Source organism: Hippoglossus hippoglossus, chromosome 23 (assembly GCF_009819705.1).
Source record: "Hippoglossus hippoglossus isolate fHipHip1 chromosome 23, fHipHip1.pri, whole genome shotgun sequence".
Taxonomy (NCBI): Eukaryota; Metazoa; Chordata; class Actinopteri; order Pleuronectiformes; family Pleuronectidae; genus Hippoglossus; species Hippoglossus hippoglossus.
Window position 1 is genome coordinate 10,451,864 of NC_047173.1, and position 11,311 is coordinate 10,463,174.

Below are 11,311 nucleotides of genomic sequence, written 5' to 3' on the forward strand. Positions count from 1 at the left end.
CCCTGAAGCGGTGCTGCTAGGACAGTAATGAATTTTATATTTTTGGGTTGATTCAGCATTTTGCTTAGTTTTTTAGACATTTGCTTTACTCCGGGAGACTTCTCTCCCCTTTTTTCAATCTTTTAGCACCAGCCTGGAAACTTTACTCCGCTCAGTGCGAACCCCTTAAATATCCCGTCCTCTCGCAAATGAGATCCAGGACATTGCGGCCACCTCAAAATGACTAATAATGGTACTTATCAGCGCCGCCTCTCTGCCCGAGTCGAACTTAGTGTCAGCCAATTAAGCAAGAAATTCAAATTATCCTGTTCCTGTTGGGTCCAGATGGGAGCCGTGGGGTTTGGGTTTAAATGTCAACCTTCTGTTTGTATTTGCTGAAAAATTAGCCACTCGCTCGCTGTCACTCTCTCCTCCCGAGCACAATGTGAGTAAAGCCCAAACGGGTTTGTCGTCAGAAACCAGAACCCGGAGTAGAAATCCCTGGACACAACAAGAATCTGATACATGCTCGCAATTGTGTGACATTACTTTTCTGCACCAATGTGAGGTGGGTAATTATTCAAGATGAAATTGCAATAGATAAAGTCTGCTGAGGTTTAATGATTTATTCACGACTGTAAGTTGTTATGATCTAATATTCAGTGGGTGGGACGGAAAGTTTCTTGTGCTTGCATTATCAGTTTAATTTATTTTTCAGGTTCACACATCCTATGTAGTTTTTTTTTCAGCCCCCCTGCGTTACAGAGGGATGGGTAAAGTCTGAGAGAATAGTAGAGCAGGGGAGACACATTAGCGGAGGCTGAGAGAGAAGTCGATCCTGGACCAGCGGGGGGTCCATGGGAATCTAAAGGTGCGAATCAACCATCCTGGCATCTGTATGGGGAAGGGCGTGCATTATTTAAAGCGGCAGCGGCGTGTGAAGCAGAAGCCGTTTTTTAGAATAGATTGCTGGCATCCCTGGTTTCTGCCGGAGGGTGTGTACGGCTTCTCCTTGCGTCGTGATCCGACTGCGCCGTAGACCTCACATTTCCCAAATGTCAGAATGTTCAATGAAATAAGACGACACCGCCTCATTTTCACTCTGACAGCTGTGCGTTTTTTTTAATTATGCTTCCACGAGTCCTGCGGTTCCGATCGAGTTATACAAGGTCACATATTTCCTCACGTCCAGGGTAGAAACATGGAAATCATCAGAACCTGAGTAATGGGATTTTCATCTGACAGCCGCAATAACGTGGTGTGTTTGTGTACAGTGGGTTTAATGTACGAGTTGTTGTGCTACTGTATCCACACACCCCCCCCCCCCCACCCCCCACCCCCCAGGACACACTTTGATTTTCCTGTAATAAATAATGCTCTTTTGTGTTCGGTGCTTCATTTGTTCCCTGTTGTAACATCAGTGCTGCTCAATAAATTATGAATCACGCCTGCTGCACATCTCTTGTTTCATTTCCCTGTCAAACTCTCTGTTACTTGTTGTTTTTCAAATGCACAGCACAAACACACACATACACACACAGAATGTCTCCAGTTTATTTTTTTTTGTAAGTCAAGCTGTTGAATTCAAATCTCAAATTCAGATTAAAGACGACACAAGATGTAGACTGGAGGCCAGATCCTTTCAAGGTTGCATTTGAAGACCGATTTAATCACAGCGGCACAACTAGACCCATTTCGAAGGAAGCTTCAAATGCTGCTGACAAATGTATCTTTTAAACCACGAGCAACAAAGGCTCCGACGGCCCTGGCCCAACCTAACCCAGGTTTCATCACGCTTCAGTAACTAACCGTTTTTCAAAGAGGTAGTGGAGCCAGCAAGCGACAAGACGTCCTATGCTTGCGTATCAAGCTGTACACATGTTAAAAAACCAAGGGGTATTCCATCATTTTTTCCAATGTCGTGCCAGCTCTGTTGCAAGGCAGGAGGGACGAGCTGGTGACGTCGATCATGTAAAACCCTTATCTCATTTCAGTTCGGCCATTCGTAGTCCACATGGTCTACGAAGACTGCTCCCCTTGTGGACTGGGTAGATCGCATCCTCCTTAAGATGCAGCCCCTGAATGGAGGCGCAGCTATTGTGTTCATAACATGAAACAAAATGAGCAGAAGAAACATTGAATTAACAGAAGTAGTATGTTAGCTGTAGAAACATGTTAAGTTATAAGTATAAATTTAGCTGAAAATAAGCTTTTGTACATTGTATTTGGTTTATAAATAAGTCAACAATAGACATAAATTGCTCTAATTCCGAATAAACTACCAAACAGTTTGACTGTGTTATTGCTTAAATTCTTCAGTGTATGTAAATCTGCTGTAAGCCCTGAAATTGCCATATGTAACGCCGCAATTGCAGAGTGATTCATTAGAAATGAAGATATCAGTCTCGCTGCACCGTGTTATCCCACAAAGTTGCCTAACAGCAGGCGAGCAGGAGGATTGTTTAGGGGGAACCTCTGAAGCAGAGGATGTGTTGCAGAGGCACAGCGGGAGTCCTTCACTTTCTTTCTCCTTGAGATTTCGGGCAGCAAAGCTCGCCTACACACACCAGCTGGCTGTTGTCTGGGGGAATCGCCTCATCCATCTTTTTATCCATCGCCCTTTCTTTTTTTTCTTTTTTCTGATGAAATCAGAGGAAATCCACCAGCAGCCGAAGGCAGACCACACATCCTTCTCTATTTTTCCCCCTCACTTCTTCTCTATTCAATAATTCTCAGTGATGGGCCTCTCCTTTGAGCACTGGCACCACTCCTCATTCCAATTAGCGAAAAGCAAAGAGGCCCCCTTGTTTGTCGGCACGCAAGCAGTAATTGGATAATCCCTGAAATTTGGGCGAGGGCACAAAAGGGAATCTGTAATTAAACCGGAGTGTCTGTCAAATATTGACACAGATGAGTCCTGCAAAGTACAGATACAGAGGATGAGTCAACGCTATTGTGCAGGTTTTTTTAAATCTCACAAAGGTTCACGCACAAGAGCAAAATATGACATATTTGTCATGAGGCTTAGCCACCAGAATAAGATGAAAAGTCAAATCCATACCAACATTAACATGAATATTGTTTTGCATAAGCCCTGTGTTTAGTTTGCTTTAAATCCACGTTGACTCGTCGTCTCTTATTCATGTGCGTGCCCCTTCGTGAGCGAGGGAGGCTCACTTCACTGTGCTGCAGCTCTGAGACAGACTCACCAGGTCGGGGTGTTTCATGAAAAGAGCAAGTGTTGCAAGTGAGTGTCGGTATCCGCAGAATCTGCAGATGATCCCAAAATGAAATGTCTGCCATGGTGAAATGTGTCAGAAATCACCGCGAGGGAAAATTATTATTCTAAAGCTGTTATCAGACATTAACCCCAGAGATTTTCCCAAAGAATTGGGCTCTGGCATTTTTCTTTTTCACATGAAGAACGCAGCAGGAGATTGTCCGAGTCAGACAAGTTCACAGCAACAGGAAAATGTCTGAGGGGTGTATTCTTCCAGCTTCTTCCAGTCTGTTGTGTGTTATCAACACGCCCACTGCCTCGCTGTAAATTTTCCAAACATCACTGGGATATTTACATTTTTACCAGAAACGTTTCTGGAAATTGTCCATTGCAACTGACTTGGACATTTGCATTCTCATATACAGCCCCTTTGGAAAATTTTAGGAAAATGTCCAGACTTCAGCACAACTAGACCAACCGACCAGTGGATCCACTGTAAAAAGCTAAATGTGGCCTGCAGCCCGAGTCCTTGTTTTCTAGCCTTTAAATGATGAAGGTTCAGTCGCCCTCCCAGAAGCCTACCTGGCTTCTTTTTTTTTTTTAAAGTGATCTCCGCTCACTCTGTGACCTGCGTACGTCCCATTGTGACAACGTTTTTTGCTGAGTTGCACCCATTTCTCCTCGCGTCTCACTAAAACCCATCACAAGACGTCTCCTCTCGGCGTCCACTTAATGAGAGTGTAGCGTCAGCGTTTTGGCTGCAAATTACGGTGCTTAAGACTCTTTAATGATATGTTAATGGCTTGGCTGTATTACCTCTCAGCTGCCCAAACAACATTAAATACCCTGCGGCTGATTAATCGGCATCCACAAAAACGGCCAATTAAGGGGAAAATGTTTGAATCGAGGTCCACCGACGACTTTAGAGCAAAAATAAACACACGCCGAAAGAAAGTCAACGAGATATTTTGCATAAAAGAGTTGATCACTGCTGCTATGAGATCAATTTACTCCAGTTTTACATTGAAAACAGCTGATTGTTTCCTATATTTTAGATACAGGGACGATGCTCTAACCTTTAGAGAGACTTACTTTGCTCAAGGGCACGGCGCCAAAACACACAGCTGTTGATGAACAGTGGGTGTCATGGGGGTCAAACCTGTGACCTCCCAGTTGCGTAACGCTCTGTCGAAGCAGCAGGCCGCCCTGCCTACTCACGGCTGCTGCTGCGTCTGCATCAAAGTCAGAGATACACCGAGACGCTGTTATAACATCCAACATCGCTCATTGAGTCTGTTTTCTCTGGCTCGTCTTGAATCCGTGCAGAGGATCTTGGCGTAATTGTGGTCAAATGAGCAAGATGGCTCCTGACAAAGAGGGAAATTAAAAGGGAAAATATCATCAAAGCCCAGCGACATCCTCCGCAGTTTCATTTAGAAGTGATTCATTTAAAAAGCTAAACGCCGTCGTGTCGACTGCGATTTATCTGCGGCACGTTCTCAGCAACTCCCCCCGTGCGACTTCGCTCTCGTCAGCACCTGATTGCTGCCGACGCACGAACTCGCAGGGCAGCGGTGATTATTAATGTGCAACGTCTGAAGTCAAGCTTATGAGGGGCGGATTTAATTTTCCCAGAGTTCCTTCTTTTTTCTTTTTTTTTTCGTAACGCGCCGAGCGGTGACAAAGTGGTGTCCATGGAGGAGAGACGATCCCACATCCCATCTGCAAAACAACACAACAAACACAAAGAGGTGCAGCAGGAGGAGGAACAACAGTCAAGCGGTGATGAGTGCATTTTGTCTCGTACCGCGTTTAATCAGAGCTCTCAGTTGCCGACACTTGGGTAAACTCCTACAAATCCTTCACTGCACAGTCTGAAGCTCGGAGATAAATAAAGTTGAAAAGCGTTTAGTTCTCTTTCAGATCGTCTTTCAAGATCTACTGGAGGAATAAAACATGAATTCCTAAAAGGTCTTCTCTCATATCGTATGTTGATGCTGTTGGACACTTGCTGTGGGCCCAGAATCTCCCACAGGTTCTGTTCGATCCACATCTGGCCACATGTTCCTTTGTCTCCTTCGTGATTTTCTCACAATAACAACACACCAGCTCAGATTCATTTACGGTACGATCAGTTCAAATCAGAGACTGTATATGATCCAGAAATGAAGCCAAAATATCCCAGACACGAACGCTGCCATCTTGTGTCAAAGAGCCAGAGTCCGCGCATTAGCGATAAGTAGATGGAGCCGCGGTGTCGAGGTCCTGATGATACTCAGTCGCAACTTTGTCTCATCTGCCAATCGTGACATTTCGCCATGCGTTTATAGCATCGAATAACCAAACCTACCAGGAACATGAACATCATAACAACTATCTAAAGTGACAGAAACCATCTTTGAGGAAAAAATTATTTAGCATGCACCAGAGAGCGATCGATACACTTTGGCTTCATGTCGTCCATCTTTATATACAGAGGTGATCTTGGAACATGAAACCATCAGAGAGGGAAGGGGTCACGACATGTTATAGGTTCTGTTCGGGGACCTCAGGGGAAAAGTCTTATTGGAATTTGCTGTTTCCTGAGTGTCAGTTCGTTTGATGTAATTTGATGTGACACAGTCTCACTGGCAGGTCACAACAACAATATTAGCACTTAGTCAATTTTGTGGTGCAACTTCCCAAAATCAAATTTGCACATGATCAAATTACCAAACGAAGACAACTGATATAATGAACGTGGGGCTTTTGGGGCCTCTGGAGGTCTGGGGGCCGCTTTGCCTGTTTGATAATCCATCTCTGGATTCTCTTTCTTTTCCCCTCATCAAACCACGGAGAGATCCCACAGGCCAGTGGATCATCGCTGTCACCCTGGAGGAGATCACTCTCAAAAGAGATGTGTCTGGTTACATGTGTCTAAACTCATTTTGACCAGAGGCCTGCAGTTAGCAGCATCATTGTAGAATTGATTACCTCCACCACGGAGGTTATGTTTTCACCCCTGTCTGTCTGTTTGTTTGTTTGTTTGTTTGTTTGTTTGTTTGTTTGTTTGTTTGATGGTAGCAACATAACACAAAAACTACTTGACAGATTATGGAAGGATGCAGTATGGGTCAGGGAAGAACCCATTAAGATCCTAAGATTTTCATTAACATTCACCCATTAGACCATTTTCCCAATAATTCATTGTCCTTGAGGATAAGTGTTTGAAGCCTGTTGCCGCTGTGTTGACTGTTGGGTCTTGACGGAGGTTTGCGCTCTACTGAGTAAGATTCTACTTGGGTCATTAGTTTGTTTGTTGATTAGTTGTTAGCAGGATTTCACAGAAACTACTAAACCGATTTCCACTAAACCCGGTGGAGGGACGGAGCCCTGGCCTGAGAAGAACTCATGAACTTTCGGTCAGGATGCAGATCAGGAGGCAGATCACAGATTTTTCTTTCACTTTATTTAACTATTTTTAATGCCAAATAAATCCCAGAGCAAATCAGACCACTTACTCTTTTCTTTAATATTTAATATACCCCTAAGAACTAGGCGATTGTGTAGAAGTTTGCGCTCTACTAGTTGTACATGGAAAACACACACAACAAACCCCTAAAGCATCACTACATCATCTGCCTCCCACTGTAGTGTTTGCACATTTTCCTCAGTGAAAGTCTTCAGGTGGTTGTATCTGAAGCACCAGAGGTAATAGCACTAGCGCTGGTAAAAGCGACAATTTAAAATGTAATCATGTCTTTGACTAATAACAACCTTTATGGCTATTGCTACTTGTAATAGTGCGAACAGTCATCATCATTTTCTCCACCATGAAAGCCTCTTTCAGATGGCAGGTCTGCGCTTTTAGCTCCATCTCGTCTTGTCTCTTATCACCTCTCATCAGCCGAGGAGGTGAAAGAGGTTAGAGGAGGGTGTAAAGGGGGGGGGGTGAGGCTGCTCATCCGAGAGGCAGCATCCTTATCAAAGGCCCCGGTGCTGAGGCAGGGCTAAAAATAGAAACAGGCGGGAGATTGGCATCGATTTCTGCAGGCGTTGACGGCCCGATTGACAGCAGCAGCAAGGCAGCATCGGGCCTGTTGAGCCATCGAGGGAATCCGCCAGACTGCCTATGATGAGATGAGATGGGGAGATAACTTCTGACAAGCCCTCCACCCGCCACCCATCTCTAATCACCCCCTACACACACACACACACACACACACACACACTGAGAGAAAAAGTAATTACCACATGCATGCACCTGCACAAGGCACACACACACTTGCTGCCCCCTGAGCAAGTAATGGACTTTGGCTGGCTGAGCATCCACCTGTCCATAGTCTCCTGCCAAGTCAAAGCTCAGGCGCTAACACTCATACAAAGTACCTCTGGACGTCCCCACGCAGCCACCAGTCCCCGTCCTCTCACCGAATTATCTTCCATCAGTAAATCGTGTCTAATGTCCACGAGAGTTCCCTTTGTTTTACTGCTGCAAATGAACTCCACTAAGTGATCGCTGTTATTACACTGTCGGCCGTACTGCACTTGGAACTTTGTCATCTCGCTGCAGTGTTAGTCGAGCGGAAGAATTTTAGCAGCCGGTTATTAATATTTTGTGGGATGTCCAAGGAGAAAATAACAAGTTTATCTTCCTCCTACTTTTAAACTTGATTATTTTTCTGCTATTTGTTTCTTTTATCGTTTTCTTTTCGATTCATTTTAATGGATCTATCATTTTATCTGCTGTCCTCGATTGTAGATTTTGTATCATATCATTTGCTGTCATTGATATAAATTCTATTATATGTATTTGCTTGCTGCCTTTGGATGTTTCGTATTCTTGTTTTTATTTGTCCTCTTTGTGAAGCACTTTGTACAGGTGCTATTTAAATACAGTTATTATTTAATTAGCTGTTGGACATTTTGAAAGACCAGGGTTTACGCTGGGTCCTACGAAAACACAATTAAATATTCCTTTCTAGGTCTAAAAGACATTTATATTGGTCGTAATTATGTCAAAATATGTTCAACTTTGCTGAATCATGCTTTAATGCATTATTTATTTTTTTAAGAGAAATGTTTTTGCAGCATATTGGTGATGTCTCTGTGTGTTATCGATCTTTCTCAACGATACAGATATTAGCACGTTGTAAAAACTACTAACAAGACCAACATGCAACTGAGACTACTGTCTCCGTCTGTATTCTGTGAGATAACATGGATTTTGAGGATTAGTCTATTTACTAGGCTACTTCACCTTATCTTCAATTATGGGGAGGTGTGAATTATTCTGGAACTCGAGTATATTTTCATAAATCTCGTACTTGACAAAGGTCTTAAATTTGATTCATTATGGTCTTACTTGTTGATAAGTGGACCAGCGCCTCTGAGTCAATTCACGCTTCACCTCATTGCTAGCTCTGTCCAGTGTTTATGCTAAGCTAACTGTCCCCTGTCTCCAGCTTCACATTGAGTCAGATATAAAAGTGGTAACAATCTGCTCATCTAACTCTTGGGGAGAAAGTTTATTTCTCAAAATGTCAAACTTCCTCTAGGATTAAGTGCTTCTGAACTTAAATGTAAAAGAGTCAGAGCCATAGCCAGGATTTAGAAAGATTAAAATCCCCCCAAGTTTTATTTAAATGGAGTAATTATTTCAGGGAAAGTTTCCCCTATAATTAGAGTGTAGAATCAAGTTTGGCTTTCCAGGAAATTTCTTAAGGAGTTAAAGCTTCAGGACATCAAAATAAAACATGTGATTTTGCAGCACATTAAATTCTGCAAGAAATATTGAAAAAACTTAGTTTAATTATGTTTGGTGTGAAGTGATCACACTACAATGGACTTAGTGTAGGGAAAGTGGAACACAATGTGTAAGGTTTTAAATGTAGGATGCAAACTTCTACTAACAGTGAACGGAGAAGCTACTGAGGACGTGACCTCAGGTACAGTTTACAGTTAGTGGCTTGAACATGTATCAAAGCTCTTCTGAAGTCTTCCACTGAACTTTATTTCAAACATGCAATCAATGACTTTTACAAACACATTACATTCTTAACTGAATGGGCCATTTGCTGCAAATCCAAACTTCAAGATTCAATTTGTCACAGTGGTTGTACGAGTAAAATTGTGTGTGAAAGTTTTGCAGGGAAGCTCCATTGAAGAAAGTAAGTTACGTTGCAATATAGTTATGTAACAAAAGACAGAACACTAATAATAATAACATAATATATACAGTAACAGAGTAAAATATGAATTCAAAGAGCTTTTTCACAATTGAACAAAAAGTTAAATCAAAATCGATGGAAAGAGATCAAGTAAGGATGAAGATGTATTTTCATATGGGATGTTTCTCACTCTCTCTCGCTTCCTTTCTCTGTCGCATCATAAAATCTTCTACTTCAGCCCAAATAATCATCATTAAAAGCCAGAAGTTCGACTCATAATTAGGTGATTTGCAGCAATCTGCCACGAGGACTCCGTCAATCTGTCGGCGTGATCCTCCTCCTGTGAGAACTGCCACAGAGACAATGACTCTGGGCTCCTCCTCATTAGAAACTCATTGAAATTTATGAGTGGCTGTTATGAATTACTGAGACCTGTTTCCTGGGAGCGATGCCATGAGGAAAGTTTAGGCAAAGTGACTTCACAGGCCCCCTTCACGAGTGGGTTTGACAGTGTTTCACTGGAATATAACACGGTGTGGGTCTCCCTCTGCTGGTTAATACTGTACACCTCAAGTGGGGACTGTTGAGGAATCAGTAACAGGTGAAAATAAGTAGGTTTTAAGTCCCCTACCTTATATGGATATGTAGCCCTTATTTTATGAGTCACAACATATATACTAATAGATTATATTCAACATCAACATTCACAAATGTTAATGTCACCTATTACCACTGACTACACTGTCTTCCTCCTTGCAAGTTTGTTGTTGTAATCTCTGTCATGAGTAATGAAGACATTTTTTTAAAGGACGCTGTAGCTTTTAGCTTTGCTTAGTGGTAATATTATAATATCTAAGTAGAAATGAGCCTTGATAACGTTTATTTAGAAGCTGTGTTTCACCAGAAGTCACATTCTTGTCACTTCTGGTCCACGACCTTCAAAACAAAAGCGGCATACCCGAAGACTACATGGCTTGTATGTAACAAACTATTTTCCTAAGGTGTGTTTAGCCCCCTTATACTGTGGTGGTTTGTATTTGATTAATTTATACATATCACGACTGAATATTCAGTCACAGGTACATACCATAGACTGTATATAAAACAACATACGGGTAGTGCAAGGTACATACTAAAGTACAATCCGGTCTTCTCTCTTATTTTGAAGGTACAAGACGCGTAGCGAAGGTCTGGCGGTTGCTGGGGGAACCGGACGCAGATGATCACGCGTATGTAATTTGGCCGGATGCTCGTTTTCAAAATAAATTAAAAAAAACTTTTTATCTGAGAAAATATTTCATTTATTTGATTCATCAAAACAAATCTTAAAACAGTATAGTTCAGTGGAAAGAATACCTTCTATTCTTAAAGTATATTTTACTGTTGATACTTCTAAACTTACGTGTAGTATAATGTTGTCAAAAATAGCTTCAGTTTTACTTTTCTTTTATTCGTTAAAAAGATAATTTCCTCTTTTAGCGTTGAAGGTTGATGGTGATGAAGAGGAGGAGAACACTTTGGTCTGAAAAGTCTCCATATAGAGTTTGTCTGAGCACTTGATGACTATGTAGGTCACAGTGTTCATGTCTCGTGGAATCATTCACAGAGCCTGTGTTTATGTTGCTGCTGTGTCTCTGCTCAGACTCAAAGTCACTCTGGGACTGTTTTAAGGTTCTGAGATCGTTCCTGCAGTTTTATGGCAAAGGTCTGAAGGAATGTTTTGATGAAGCTCACTAATGGTAAAGGTAGTTTTCCTCCGAGAGTCGTCCTTCATCCTGGACACATGTTTTCATTCGTCCTGACCCAGATAATCTTAGAGATGAAACGTTCAGGGTTAAAGTGTCACAAACCAGGACAAGTCAAACGTTTACACTCATTAGACGTACATTTTAAAACTGTAGATTCACATATACACAACACACACTGAATCTGGTACTGAATATACACTGATATACACCAAAAC

The 11,311-nt window shown here is 42.2% G+C and overlaps 1 long non-coding RNA gene across 1 annotated transcript; it reads left to right on the forward strand.

Moving 5' to 3' along the window:
• Positions 1-21: 21 nt before the first annotated feature.
• LOC117757627 lies at positions 22-1,430 on the forward strand. The gene is made up of 2 exons (XR_004613168.1): positions 22-664; positions 698-1,430. It is a non-coding gene; the product is annotated as an uncharacterized LOC117757627 (long non-coding RNA).
• Positions 1,431-11,311: the final 9,881 nt, after the last annotated feature.